The sequence below is a fragment of the Grammomys surdaster genome, unplaced genomic scaffold, assembly GCF_004785775.1.
Source record: "Grammomys surdaster isolate TR1022 unplaced genomic scaffold, NIH_TR_1.0 126153, whole genome shotgun sequence".
Classification (NCBI taxonomy): Eukaryota; Metazoa; Chordata; class Mammalia; order Rodentia; family Muridae; genus Grammomys; species Grammomys surdaster.
The window spans coordinates 7,145,480-7,158,699 of NW_021620961.1; the positions used below are offsets into that span (position 1 = coordinate 7,145,480).

The following is a 13,220-nucleotide window of genomic DNA, read 5'->3' on the forward strand; positions in this document are numbered from 1 at the left end:
TTAATGCACATGCTATAAAGAGTGCAATGCAAATCAGAGGTGATGGAAGAAGAGGCAAAGGGTGCTTTAAACATTATCAAAGTTCATTTACCAAATTAATTAAATCAACCACTATGACTATAAACATATCACACTGCCACAGAAATATAGCGGTAAAATAGGATTCAGTAACAACTGAATGTTTTTTGTTGTGTAGACGATCCTTCATCTGATACAAATTGTACAAATCCTAGCATACAGTAAACCCTGCTACCTAAGGAAATAACCCAATTTGGATGATTGGTCTTATGTGACCCGATGTCTATCCTCAATGTGTATTATGATTTCCTTCAATTTTGGGATTCAGTTTACTTATTTCTAACTCATATCATCAGTGGTCCTAGACATTGGTATCTTTCAAATTAATCTTGTCAACTTTTATATTGATATTTGCTCTTGATTTTTATTCAGAAACATACAGAAATTTTAGCAACCCTAGAGATGACTTGGCAAAATACGTCACAATCTAAGGCAAAAATCGAATTATCTCACCACGCAGAGTTTTAAAACTCTTCTTCTCTGTTGCTATGCCCCTTGATCTTCAGAATTTCTACTATTTCTATGTAACCAGTGTAATGAGTTATAGTTTCATCTTCCTTAGGCTTCTTCCTCAGGTGTCTACAATTCCAGTTTTCTTTAGAAAGTTCATGCACACGATCATAATTCTATAATCTGATATATTTACTTTAGAGTGTGTATGTGTTTATGTGTACTGTGTGGGGGGGATGTGGGGGGGTTTAAGGGGGTGTTCATATGCTCACAGAGACCAAAAGAGGGTATTGGATCTCCTCTAGACAGAGTTGAAGGTGTTGAAAACTACTCATGTGGGTACTAGAAACTAAACTCAGGTCTTCTGGAAGCTTCAAGACTGATCTATCTTTCAAGAGCCACCTCTTATAATATTTTATAGCTTACTATTAAGATACAAATCATAGTTGGCCTCGGTAGTATAATTAACTCTCCTGTGTTGAATGGAAATCAGGACTTCCTTTGCAATAGTATGTATTTGATCCTTTTAGTGGGTATATCATGTGACCTCCAGATCTATGCAACCAGTATTGGGGTAAATTACACACACACACACACACACACACACACACACGAAATGAATGCTACCTTTCGGACTAATTGATGACAGAGATATCCTAGCTAACTACTTTCTTGGCCTTTTCTCCCATATTTGTGTCCAACCAACACTATATGACAGAATATCACTTTCTATTTTCCAATATACACTTTCTCTTTATTTCTTGGAGTTTGCTTTTGGGGACATGATCTCAAAAACATTTTTTTTCCTGAGACTCTAGTAATATTGCTCATATACAATAATCACTTTGGTAAGATTTGGTTTCACATGCCTAGAACTCCCGCCCCCAGAAAGCTAAAGCAGAAAATCCACAAATTCGAATGCATACCGTGCATCATGGTGAGGCCTAGACTTGACTTACCTATTAGGGAAACTGCATCTCACAAAACAATGGTTGAAAATAATTGATGTTTAATTTCTAATGCTTATTTATTCTGTATACCAGCATTTATACGTTCTTTATTTAGTATTGTTACTGGTAACTTTTAAATAATAAAAATATTTTAGATATCTATATACTATATTCTAAAAAAATTAATGATCACAAAGTTGAAAATTAAGGTGATATATTTGCATACTATATATGTATAAAATATGTATGATTATAGGATATATTCCATGATTTATTAAGATAATTGTAGTTATAAATTAAAGGTTTTAATGTCAAAAGCTACTTAAATTTAGAGGTGAAAATAATCTGTGCAAGATGAAATCAGTAACATATTGTAACACTGGAATACACTAAAATGGACAGCAAGCAAAAAGTATTCTAAAACATCTCATTTACTTTATTACATGCTAATATAATATGCCTTTCCTTTAAATGAAAATGTTTCCAAATTTTAAAATTGCATTTTACATCATTTTTTTAATCATTAAATTTCATGACGTGCTTGTGGGATTCACAACAGAAAAAAAATCAGTTATTTGAAAAAGAAAGAACATAGAAGAGAAGAAAAACACACAAAACACAAAAATTGCAGTTTTAAAATTATTAAATGAGACTTTTAAAGTGACATGTAGTTGAAATTACTATTTAAAAGAAAAATGGTTTGTCTGGAAAAAAGGTATTTAAATGGTTAACACAGATATGCATTATTTAAAACAAGAAACTATAATGAGGTAAGTAGTAAATTCATTCTACTTTTTATTCCAGAGAAAAATTATTCCAAATTTTTAAATTGTATTTATAGAATAAATCAAAACATTAAAAAATGTCGATATATTACTGACTCAGAAGAGTCTGGAACTTACAGTTATGAAAATTTAATTGGGTCAATAAAGAAAATTTATATTTAAAAAATCTTCACAGTGAAATCTTATAGCCCATTTATTGATCCTGTAAATATTTACTATTAAGATGTATAAGCAGTAAAAGAATACAACAAAAAATAAGACATGGACTTTGCCCTCAAGGAGCTTACAGTCTAGTATGGAAAATATAAGTAAACATATATATAGCTATAACATAAGATAGAAAGTGATGGGTCATGAGAAAACACAGATAATATATTATGGAATTTATTATCATTTAGACATGTTCTATTTGTAGTTTCTATGTATGAAATAAAAAAGAACCAATAATCTCTTTTAAATATCAAATTTTGTGAATCCGTTGAGGAAAGAAACCAAAGTTTCAATATTAACACAACTTAATTCACTATTCATCTGTTCTTTAGAATGGTAAACACAAAATCACAACCGATGAGAAATAGCATTGTGTCATTGCTTCACAAGTAGACACAAGCAGAATTCCAACTGTCAGGTCTGGAATGATCAGGAAAATGCACTAAGGCCTCACATACTCATGACACATTACTTTCTTGAACAGAAATTGGCTCAGTCAGATTAAAGAGATGAAGAATTCCTCGATGGCTCAAGTGTGCTCCAAGGAAAGCTAGAAGGTTGTACAGTTAACTCCCAGGGTGTAACTCTAAACCATACAACCTACTACCTCAACCCGGATGCACACAGCTTCCAATGTTTCTTCAAACTCCTTATCATATCTTCAGTCCGCTCCTCCAAATATGGCGGCCAAACACCTAAGGGCTTGGCAAGGTTGTGGATAGAATATTCTAGCAGTTTACAAATCAACTTCAATTGTACCTTACAGGACTACCCTAATCTGGTGGGTTTCTAGTATAGGTCATGTGAAATGTCTTCTGTTACCACAGTTTAATTAGCGGTGAGCAAATTTAAAAGTCAGTAGCGTTAGGCCTCAATTTTGAAGAGACACTGGCTCCATTGTAACATAAAAATCTAGTGATAGACTTTCCTCTGTTGTTGAAATGGATAAGACACATTAACTCACAGAAAAAGTGCTGAGGTTTCTTGACAACAGCCACACAGATTTTTTTTTTCTGAAAGCCAGCTATTTAGAAACACCAACCTTTGGAAAGCAGTTTATTGCACTGGAATTTAACTTTGAATGACTCTGCTACAAATACTTCCAGAAAGTCGACAATTAAAACTTGCCTTGTAAGACATGTGAGGATTAATATATACACAAAGAACAAAGGAAATACTAATGTTCCAAGGCTATGTAAAATAGTGGAGTGTTAACAGGAGTGTACTGAGATGTGATTGAGTAGCACTTTCAGAATAGTGCTTTGTCAGATTACCACACTGCCACAGACCCATAGAAACGAGCTTGTGCGGTCCACTTCACCACAAGATCGGATCTACGGGTTTATGCCAATGGGCATCGTCTCACATGGACGTTTTACTAATGTAGCATTTGTTCTAAGTATCTAATGCAAGTAGGGGATAAAAATAAAATTAATATTGTAGTGTAAATATTTTAAAGCCTGTACTCTCAGAATGCATATTCCCAGTTAAAGAGCCTCATAAATACACTGACTTAAATACAGGTTTATAAACATGAGGATTAAAAAGTAGTTTCCAAGATCTTGCTTTACTTTCTTTTTTTTTAAAGATTGCTTTTGTTTTTAATTGTGAATATTTTAGCATTATTGTTAAACTATTCTAATTAAGAATCTAATATATGCCTATATGAATTATGCTGCTGTAAAGCATAGATATAGTATGATAAGTCTACAACTAAAACAGAAATTATTAAATTGTATATACACTAGAGTGACTGTATTTATTCACATAAAATTCAGCTAATGATTTTTGAGATTTAGTCACATTATAGCTTTTGTAAAACAAATGAGATCTTGTTGACTAGGTAAAGAACACAAAAATCACAAATTTTAAATGTCTAGAGTTGGGATGAAATTAAACTTTTACAGTAGTGAGAAAAAAATGATATCAAAAATCTAAAATCAATGACATGATCTGTGTTATTCCTGCTATTCTGGATTCTTTGTATCACATCAAAGAGCATACATTCCCTTTCAACAAAATACATTTAAATTTCTTTTCCAAGATCTTTGACCTTTCAACAAAATATACAGTCACATATAACTTCTCTCTGTTCAACAGGTTGAAGTGAAATAAATGATTCTTAATTTTGTAAACTACTACACTGTAAGAAAGCAACCCACTGAGCACACATAAAACCAGTTACGTGTACTTTTTTTTAGAATGTTAAGCTCATCTGCAGCAAAATTGTAAGTTGTACAGTCGTTAATCATTTCACTCATATCTAAAATGATTTAACTTTTCTTAATTATATCTTCATTGTGAAAAATAATACTGCATAGTAATTACTTCATGATCTGGCATGTTTTGAAATAAATAAAAATAGAATGTATTTTCTAGAGTTTAATACAGATAATTTGGCCTACACAAATTTTCATCGTTATTTATTTTCAAATCATTCATCTACTTATTAAAACTGTAGTAAATAATCAACAATCATGCACCCAATTGTAATAAAAGTATTTCAACATATATTTATACATTTCATGTTTAATAAAAGAGGAAACGCTGGCTGTAGCTTTTCTTTCTACAAAGTATACTTTAGCTTTATTGTCTTATTAGATCTATGAAAATCAGACTATGAGTTTATACCTTTCTCTCAGATTTTATTTCCTTTTATATGGTATAACCACTGACAACAGATTTGTCTTTTTATTAATTAGATTCCTATTCAACCATCTTGTACCTGTATTGTATAAATCAACATACACGTATGTCCTCAGAAAGATGGAAACTGGGCATTGATCACAAAACCAAACAAAAGGTTTACAAAGGCAAGTAATACTGTAAACTCTTGAAAGAAAACCATCAAAGAAAACTCCAATAGGTACCTTCATAAAGGGAAGGACAATTTCTTATACCAAACACAGACATAATCATTTTCTCTTTAATATTCAAGGTTAATTACACTTCACACTCGTGCCTTTTCATTTTACCTGAGATGATTTTTCTCCTGTGGTCATTTTTCTTCTCTTCTCATATGCACTTTAAATGTTCCCCTAAAACAACCACAAAAGGAAAATATCAGACAACTGGCACCTACAAGGATCATCTATGTAGATTGTGAACAACGGAAGGAGGTGGACAGGAAGACAGAACAATGTCATAATGGGAAAACCCTTAAAAGTCTTTTTCTTAAGGCTTGGCAGAGTCAGAGGGCCCCACCCCAAGATACTCATATGACACAGAACTACTTTCACAGTTTGCCGTACATGTTCATTTTGGTTGGGGTTGCTTTCACAGGAGCAGCTCTGAAAGTAAAAGGATGTGCCTCTTACGGAAGTGACTAGTTCTTCACAATGAAGGGTGAACGCTGAAAAGAGCTTTGGATTTGGCATGGAGCTTAATAAGATAATTAAGAGTGTGGAGATTAATGGCTCCTAAAATTAACATTCAAAATAATGTTTTTTTTAAATACTAAAGGATCATGAAACATGAAAAAAAGGTTTATCAATATTAATTAAGCCTTTGGAAGTTGGCTTTCCACTAACAAAGGAGGAAGAAGAGCTATTCTGCAAATAATTAGTGAACAATAACTAATAAAGTCAATAAAACATTGCTTCAAATCTTATCTGTATATTAGGTCTGTGTAATGTCTAATAATTCCTTCACAAATGACCAAAGGAAGACAATTAACCAGCTGTATAATATTTCTCTTTGTTTATCCTACTTGTTTATGATATCATGAAATATAATTTTGAAATCATAACAATTATGCTAAAGTTTATTCTTCATGGATAATAGTATCATGTCAGTTCTTAGTATGAAAATTGTAATCTTAATTGACACACACTGCATATCTCAAAGCATTTTTTTCTTTTCTGAGATTTTCTTACATTTTTAGAAACATTTTTAATGAAGAAAATTTTAAAAAGGGGATATATCATCCTCTACTACTAAAAAAGGAAAAACTGCATTTTGTTGTTACAAGCTGTTGAACTTGCTCAGCAATTTCCTTCTACAAATAGAGAAAATAATTAGAATACAATGTATTCACCTGCCGAGCCAAAGCAACTCTGAACTTGAAGCAACTTTGTACAGACTTTCCCCACCGCAACAGTGAAGGGCAACTTGCAACACTTCGCAACTGCTCTAGGGCAAATTCTTTTTCCTTGTATTTTTAGTAGAATTATTAAGGAACAAGCTATTTTTTTTTTTTTACTTCACAACAGAGAATATGCCCTTTTTTAATCCCCATCTCTCTTCTAAGCTGCAACCAGTGTAAAAAGTAATTTTATTTAGCGTTATGTGGATGCATTTTTGAATTAAGCTCTCTTTTTAGAACTTCGAGAAATTTCTTCTTTTACATTTTTAAATTATGAGTCACAAAAAAGGTTTTACTTCCTGTACTACTGATTCCCAAGCCTATTTCTCCACAAAATATATTACTGAAAACAAAAATCAGAGATAACACACACTACAGTCTGCCTAAAACTTCTGTGCACAATCAAAGCAGGGCCATAAGTCTGTAGAGAGTTTTCTATTTTCAGTTTAGTGTCTATGCTAATCACGATTAGAGTAGGAAAGCAAAAGAAAAAGTGTAAAGCGGGTAATGAGTTAATAAGAATAAATTGAAACTGCAAGGACCCTGAATTATGGAATAGAAAGCAAAAAAAGAAACAACAAAAGTTATACCTGATATGAAAGTGCGGGTTCACCAAGTGCAATGTACTGCTCTTAGGCCATTGATTGTTTTTTGAAATAATAATAAAAATAAATAAATAAAAACAAAGAAGGCTCATAGGTTTGTGTTGCCTCCAAAGCTGCTTAACGAAGCCCGATGTCTCAGGAGTTAGACAAGTCAAAGTTTGCTTTTTTGGTTTGTCTCAGTTTGCATTTTTGTTTGTTTTTGTTTTCACGCAGGCGTACGGCACCATTATCAGTATTTTTCCGGCTCTCTTGCGAATACTGAGAAGCTCAGGGTTTTTGTTTGGTTTGGGTTTTTTTTTTTTTTTTTTTCTGTTTCTTCAGGGCTCCCGGTATTTCTCAGAGAAGGAGGTCCAGAGAGCTTGTCTTCCTTCTCTTCCTTCTCCATATTCCAAGCACAAAGCACTGCGCAGAATCTGCACCAATCGTTGCCATCAACTGGCAGCAGAAGGGTAGAAGGTGGGAGAGACCCGGAATCCTTCCAGGCTGAGCTGACTTGAGAAATGAGGACTGCACACGTTCGTCTCCCGAACCGAAGGGGTGAAAAGGCTGAGTGCCAGTTTGCTACTCGGCTGCAATGATCTCATGCTCATTGCTCTGTAGTCCTGTTCGACCAGTTCAAATGCCTGTTCATTATGAACCAAATACATACATAAATAAATAACCCAACTACTTGAATTCTTCAGTAACCAAAAAAGGGTATTAACATAAAATTTTTAAAAAATCAGCAGTCAGAAAAGGTAAAAAATGAAAAGAAAAAAAGCACATACAATTTTAGGATTCACTTGTTATGCCTCAATATTCTGTTATTATTATTTTCCTTTTCTCTCTCTCTTTAGAGATAAGCAGCAGAATTTATCAGGCGTGAAAGGGACAGCCTCCTGGTGGCCTGCCAAAAGCCCAGAATAAAGGCGAAGTTGTGCTTCAAAGCTCAGTTGTTTGCTGAGTCTGGCTAAAGTCAAGTATTAAGATCCACCATTTTCTGATCCTTGATAGAAAAGAAGAAAAAAGTCAGGCCCGTTTGCTGCTTCCAAGTCTCCGTTGGCACCATCACAAAATCTCAGTCGTCAGGTCACATGATTCTCTGCCAAATGTAGAGTGAGCGCATTCCCATCAACCATTCTGCTGATACTGCGAAGGCAGCTATTGTCTCGTTTAGACCCAAAGTTCAGCCCACTCTTCATTGAATTAGCTGAAAAACGCATCACCTTTGGGGGCTTGGAGTCATGGAAACGTCTACCTGGCAAGCTGCCCACTTTTTCTGCCCATCAACCAGAGATGGGATTGTGCTGCTTAACGCAGTCATGACTTGGAATGTGAAGAGTCGTCCAAAGTGAATCTCATTCTTACAACGCCTGTTTCATTTGCACAGAAAACTCTGGCTCATAGGAGAGAGGGAGGGAAAAAGAGAGAGAGAGGAAGGGAGGGAGGGAGGGAGAGAGGGAGAGAGGGAAAGAGAGAGAGAGAGAGAGAGAGAGAGAGAGAGAGAGAGAGAGAGAGAGAGAGAACAAAAAATAGCAAATAAAGGTCTGAACATGCTTACTTTGCAACTTTATTTCTCAGTGTACCCAAACGGTTCTCAAGCCGGAAGACTGAATGCCCTGCCCTGCGAGTTTTCTTCATTAAAGGCATATCTAATGTTTTCTTTTCTATAAACACAACAAACCTAGCCCATTTGTTTTGTTCTCCCACTTTAAGACTTCGAAACAAAACCAAACCTCCCAGTTTTCTTTTTTGCATTTTTATTACTTTCTGATTTTATCTAGCACCAATTTTGTGCTACATGCCCACAATATCCACTAGCAACAGAGATGCATTATTGCTCCCATCTCCAACAAAGTGGTCCCCTGAGAGGCTGGGGTGTCTCTTCCAGCAGGCAAAACCCTGCAATTGGGTCTTGTGATAATCCCCATCACTACCTAGCACAGCTGCTATGCAAGTTTGCTAAGATTGACACATGTGAGAAGTGTTCTTTCTGTTCTCTTACTGGCTGTGGGTTGCCTGTGTGGCATGAAAGATGCCTTTGAAAGATTCAGGGAGTATATCAACAGCTCTTAGGCAATAAAATGAACTGCTTTCCCCCTCCCTGGTGAATTTCCATACTAGCATGCAGTGAGATTTTTCCCATGTACAAACATTTCCATACTTTCTAATAAAAGTGGAGTGAATTCAATCTTTAAATATTTTCTCCAGCAAAATGTAAAGCCAAGTAGCAAAGTAAGCATCGTTAACATTTAAGCCAAAGATACAGAGCACCTTATGTAAAAGGCCTACATTTTCATATGTGATTGAAAATTTGGGAGCGATTGTGTATTAAAGTAAATTATGTTTGTAGTAAGTCTAAAATGATGTTCAGTGCCTTATCTGAGTAATGGATCCGGCTCCCTCTCCAGGAATGCACATATATTAAATATTATTTGACAATTCAAACCGTGACTTGCCTAAACATTATTTGTGAACGTCAGAGAACTAGGAAACTAGCCTTCAATGGTTTTAAAGGTTATTATCTTATTCATGAGGTCACTTTAGGGGCACTAGGGGTGAATGTCACATGCCCATCTGGGAAACATCATGGGATTCTGCCTGTCTGTAATTGAAAACTGCACGCAGTACTACACAATAGAACTTGACCTTCAACATGTGCTGAAGTTTGCAGTTGCTTTTCTCCTACACTGAAAAATTCTGGGCAAAATCTTCTAGAGTCTTAACCACAAGCCTAAAGAGTGTTGGGTAGAGAATTGTACAGTGCAAATTTAAAGCTCCTGTACATTCAGGCTGCACAAAGTAGGTGGACAGACAGTGAAAATTTTAAATTCGCAGTTACTGTTCAGTTATGCAACAGTTAAGCACTAGTGTTTGCTACTTTTATAATCGGCATAGGGGAATAACAGTAAGCCGAGAGGATGAGACTCCCATGGGGTATCATTCGGTAACTACTCTAAAATGAGGGAGAAAAGGTCACTGTAAAACAGTGAAGCTAGTGTCCAGAGAAAATGTATTAGAGTGAAACACTTTGTGAAACAAGCAGGAAGAAATTGAAGACCAGAAGGGAAAAGCATATTCAATATGAATTGCCAATGGAAGTGTTTTCTCAAGCTGAAGTTTTCCCTTTCAGTAAAAACTCATTAATTAGTTTTCAATAATTTTATGTTTAATTTCCATAAATAAACTGATGTAAAAGTTGTATCGTGGCCTCCCAATTCCAAATGAAAGAAACAAAGGAAAAGAAAGGAGCAAACTTTTGTGTTTAGGAGCATGGAATAAATGTTTTTATTTAAATCTTCTATTAAATACCATCAATATCCCTGAAGAATATGTATAAAACAGAAGACTGTGACAGACTGAGAGACTATGGCAAGGAGGCTGGAGACGCTGGCTCTGAGAACTGGCATGCTTGTGAGTCCCTTCGTTTTTTGCTTTGGCTGGTTTTAATTTGTTTGTTTGTTTCTGTTTTATTTGTTTTTTTTTTTGTGGGATCAGAAGAAGAGTGGCCCACAAGGACAGTAATTTTGGGGACAATGCTGTTTTAAATTTTCTTTCCAGTTTAGTTTTTTTCAAGACAGGATTTCTCTGTGTAGCCCTGGCTATCCTGGCACTCACTGTATAGACCAGGCTGGCCTCGAACTCAGAGAGATCTGTTTGCCTCTGCCTCCAGAGGGCTGAGATTAAAGTCATACACCACCATTGCCTAGGTAGGACATTACCATTTCCTATAGTCAAACACCAGAGAAGGAACTGTGACTGCATTCTAACCCACACTTATAAATGTTAGCTTGGAAGCCAAAGTGTTCCCAAGATAAAATAAGGAATTTGGATGCCTTTTTCCCAACATCACTGGAATAGGAGAAGACAAGTTTAAAGAAGAGTTAATGAAGGGGGGTTAGGGGGAGGGGAAACAAATGAAAACAAATGTAATCACACACACAAACACACACACACACTACACACACACACAGACACACACATACACACACTACACACACACACACACACACATTCATACATGCATATACATGTGCAAAGATGCCATGGCAGAATGAATTAGTTTTAGGATAACATAAAAAGTAAATAAAATAAAAACAAAAGCCTAGAAAACAAACCTCAAAACATTAACAATTGAAATATCACAGAGGGTGATACATTGGTTTAAATATTTATTAATTTTAAAACAAGGTTTTGCTATGGAGCTTAAGTTGTTCACAAATTCCTAGTCTTCCCGTTCCTATCTTGACTACGAGTGTTTCAATAGTGTATTGCCACATTTAGATTTCACAAAGTGGGTTTTGGTTTTTTTATTTGTTTTTGTTGTTGTTGGTGGTGGTGGTAGTGGTGGTTTTTCTTCCAACACATGCAAAATAGACATCAACTGACAGAAAAGTAGAATATTTCCAAGTACTTTCAAATTACAATATGTGTTTAAGTAACCCATGGGTTATAGAGGACATCTTAAGCAAGACAAACAAAAAGAAATTATAAAATATTAAGGAGGAAGAAAGAAAAACTGAAAATGTGACATAAAAAAATTATGAGATGCTTTTACAGTAGTGTTCAAATGGAAATTAATTAAGTGTATTCACTGAAAATGCCTCAAATTTTTCCTTCACACTCTAACCCCAAAACCCATAATAATAGCCTAAGTAGAGAGAGGAAGGAGACTTGAACATAAACAAATAAATTTAACAACAGAGAAAGAGAGAAAGTCAATGAAATAACATTTGGGTTTTTTATGGTACCCATCAAGTTGACAGAAGTCCTACAGTAATGGAAAGTCAGAAGATCCAGCCATCAATATTATAACAGAAACAATGGAGTCATCCCCAGATATCTAAAGATAGTAAGGAAAATTAAAAACCATATGAAGATGAATTGGACATCTCTGTTGAAATAGGTCAAGTCTTTTACACTATTTTATTTGTGTGCATGGATGTATGCCTATGTGCATGTGTGCCAGCTAAAACTTTATAAGTGGTCAAGTATGACATTGAACTCCTGATCCTCCTGCTTTCTCTTCGAAAATGTGAGAATTATAAGCATGCACCATCACATCTATTTTGCTAGAGTTTTATGCACACACATACATGTACTTAAAAGTTTAAGCCAACAGTTGCAATGAAAGCTTTAATTGTGTGAATGTGTATGTATGTGTTCATGCATGTCTGTATAGAAAAGAAGAGGACACTGGGCTGCTTGCAGCCTGAAATACAGGTGTTCATGAGAGGACAGGATGTTATTTAGGGGTTAGGATCAGGTCTTGTCGCTAAGCAGTGAGCAGTCTTAACTGCTCAGCCATTTCTCCATCAGATTTAACTCTTTGAAATAAAATTTTGAAAAAAAATCCACTCTTCTATCCTGAGACAACTTATCACAATTCATTTAAAGCTATTCAGGAAGTTGAACTTATAACTTAGCAGTTTCCTCAAAGATGCAGATGATTTCCACAGACAACAGTAAACAGTACTGACAGACTTAACACCAATTCTATACCATTGTTTGGATGACATTTAAAACAGGTAGTGGCTTTCATTCATTTCCTAAAATTAATTATTATTTCAATTTTAAATCCATGCAAGAAAATCTCTAAATAGAAAAACTACAAATCAACATTGTTCATGACTGCAACCACAAAAACCCTTAACATGCTATTAGCTAATTCAATTAATCCAGATATAAAGACATTACGTAGCATGAGATGATGAAGTTTATTACAAGAATGAAAAATCTGATCAAAATCCACAGAATACTCTTTACAATATTTAGAGCTAAATAACAAATATCAAGTAATAACATTTGACAAAATTGAGCATCCATTCATGTATGGTTTAAAACATAATTAAGGGAAAGCAAAATGTTAACTCTATAAAGATTTCTAAGACAATGACAAAGTGTCTTGTGTAAATATTATATTTATATGTAATGTTCAAATACTGAATACTGTTTTCCCTAAATTCAGAATCAAGTATGCTCAGGCACCAAACACTGATTCAATAAAGTAGTTCTGTAAGTTGTAGCTAGGAAAACAAAGCAAAACAACAACATAACAATAAAACAAAACAAAAACAAA

General features: G+C 34.7%; 1 long non-coding RNA gene across 1 annotated transcript in view; it reads right to left on the reverse strand.

Annotated features, from left to right (window-relative positions):
* Nucleotides 1-13,220, reverse strand: part of LOC114612260 — a 94,737-nt gene that overhangs the window by 43,031 nt on the left and 38,486 nt on the right. Inside the window, exon 2 of the long non-coding RNA XR_003709973.1 lies at nucleotides 5,449-5,511. This is a non-coding gene — a long non-coding RNA (uncharacterized LOC114612260). The remainder of the gene's footprint in view (nucleotides 1-5,448; nucleotides 5,512-13,220) is intronic.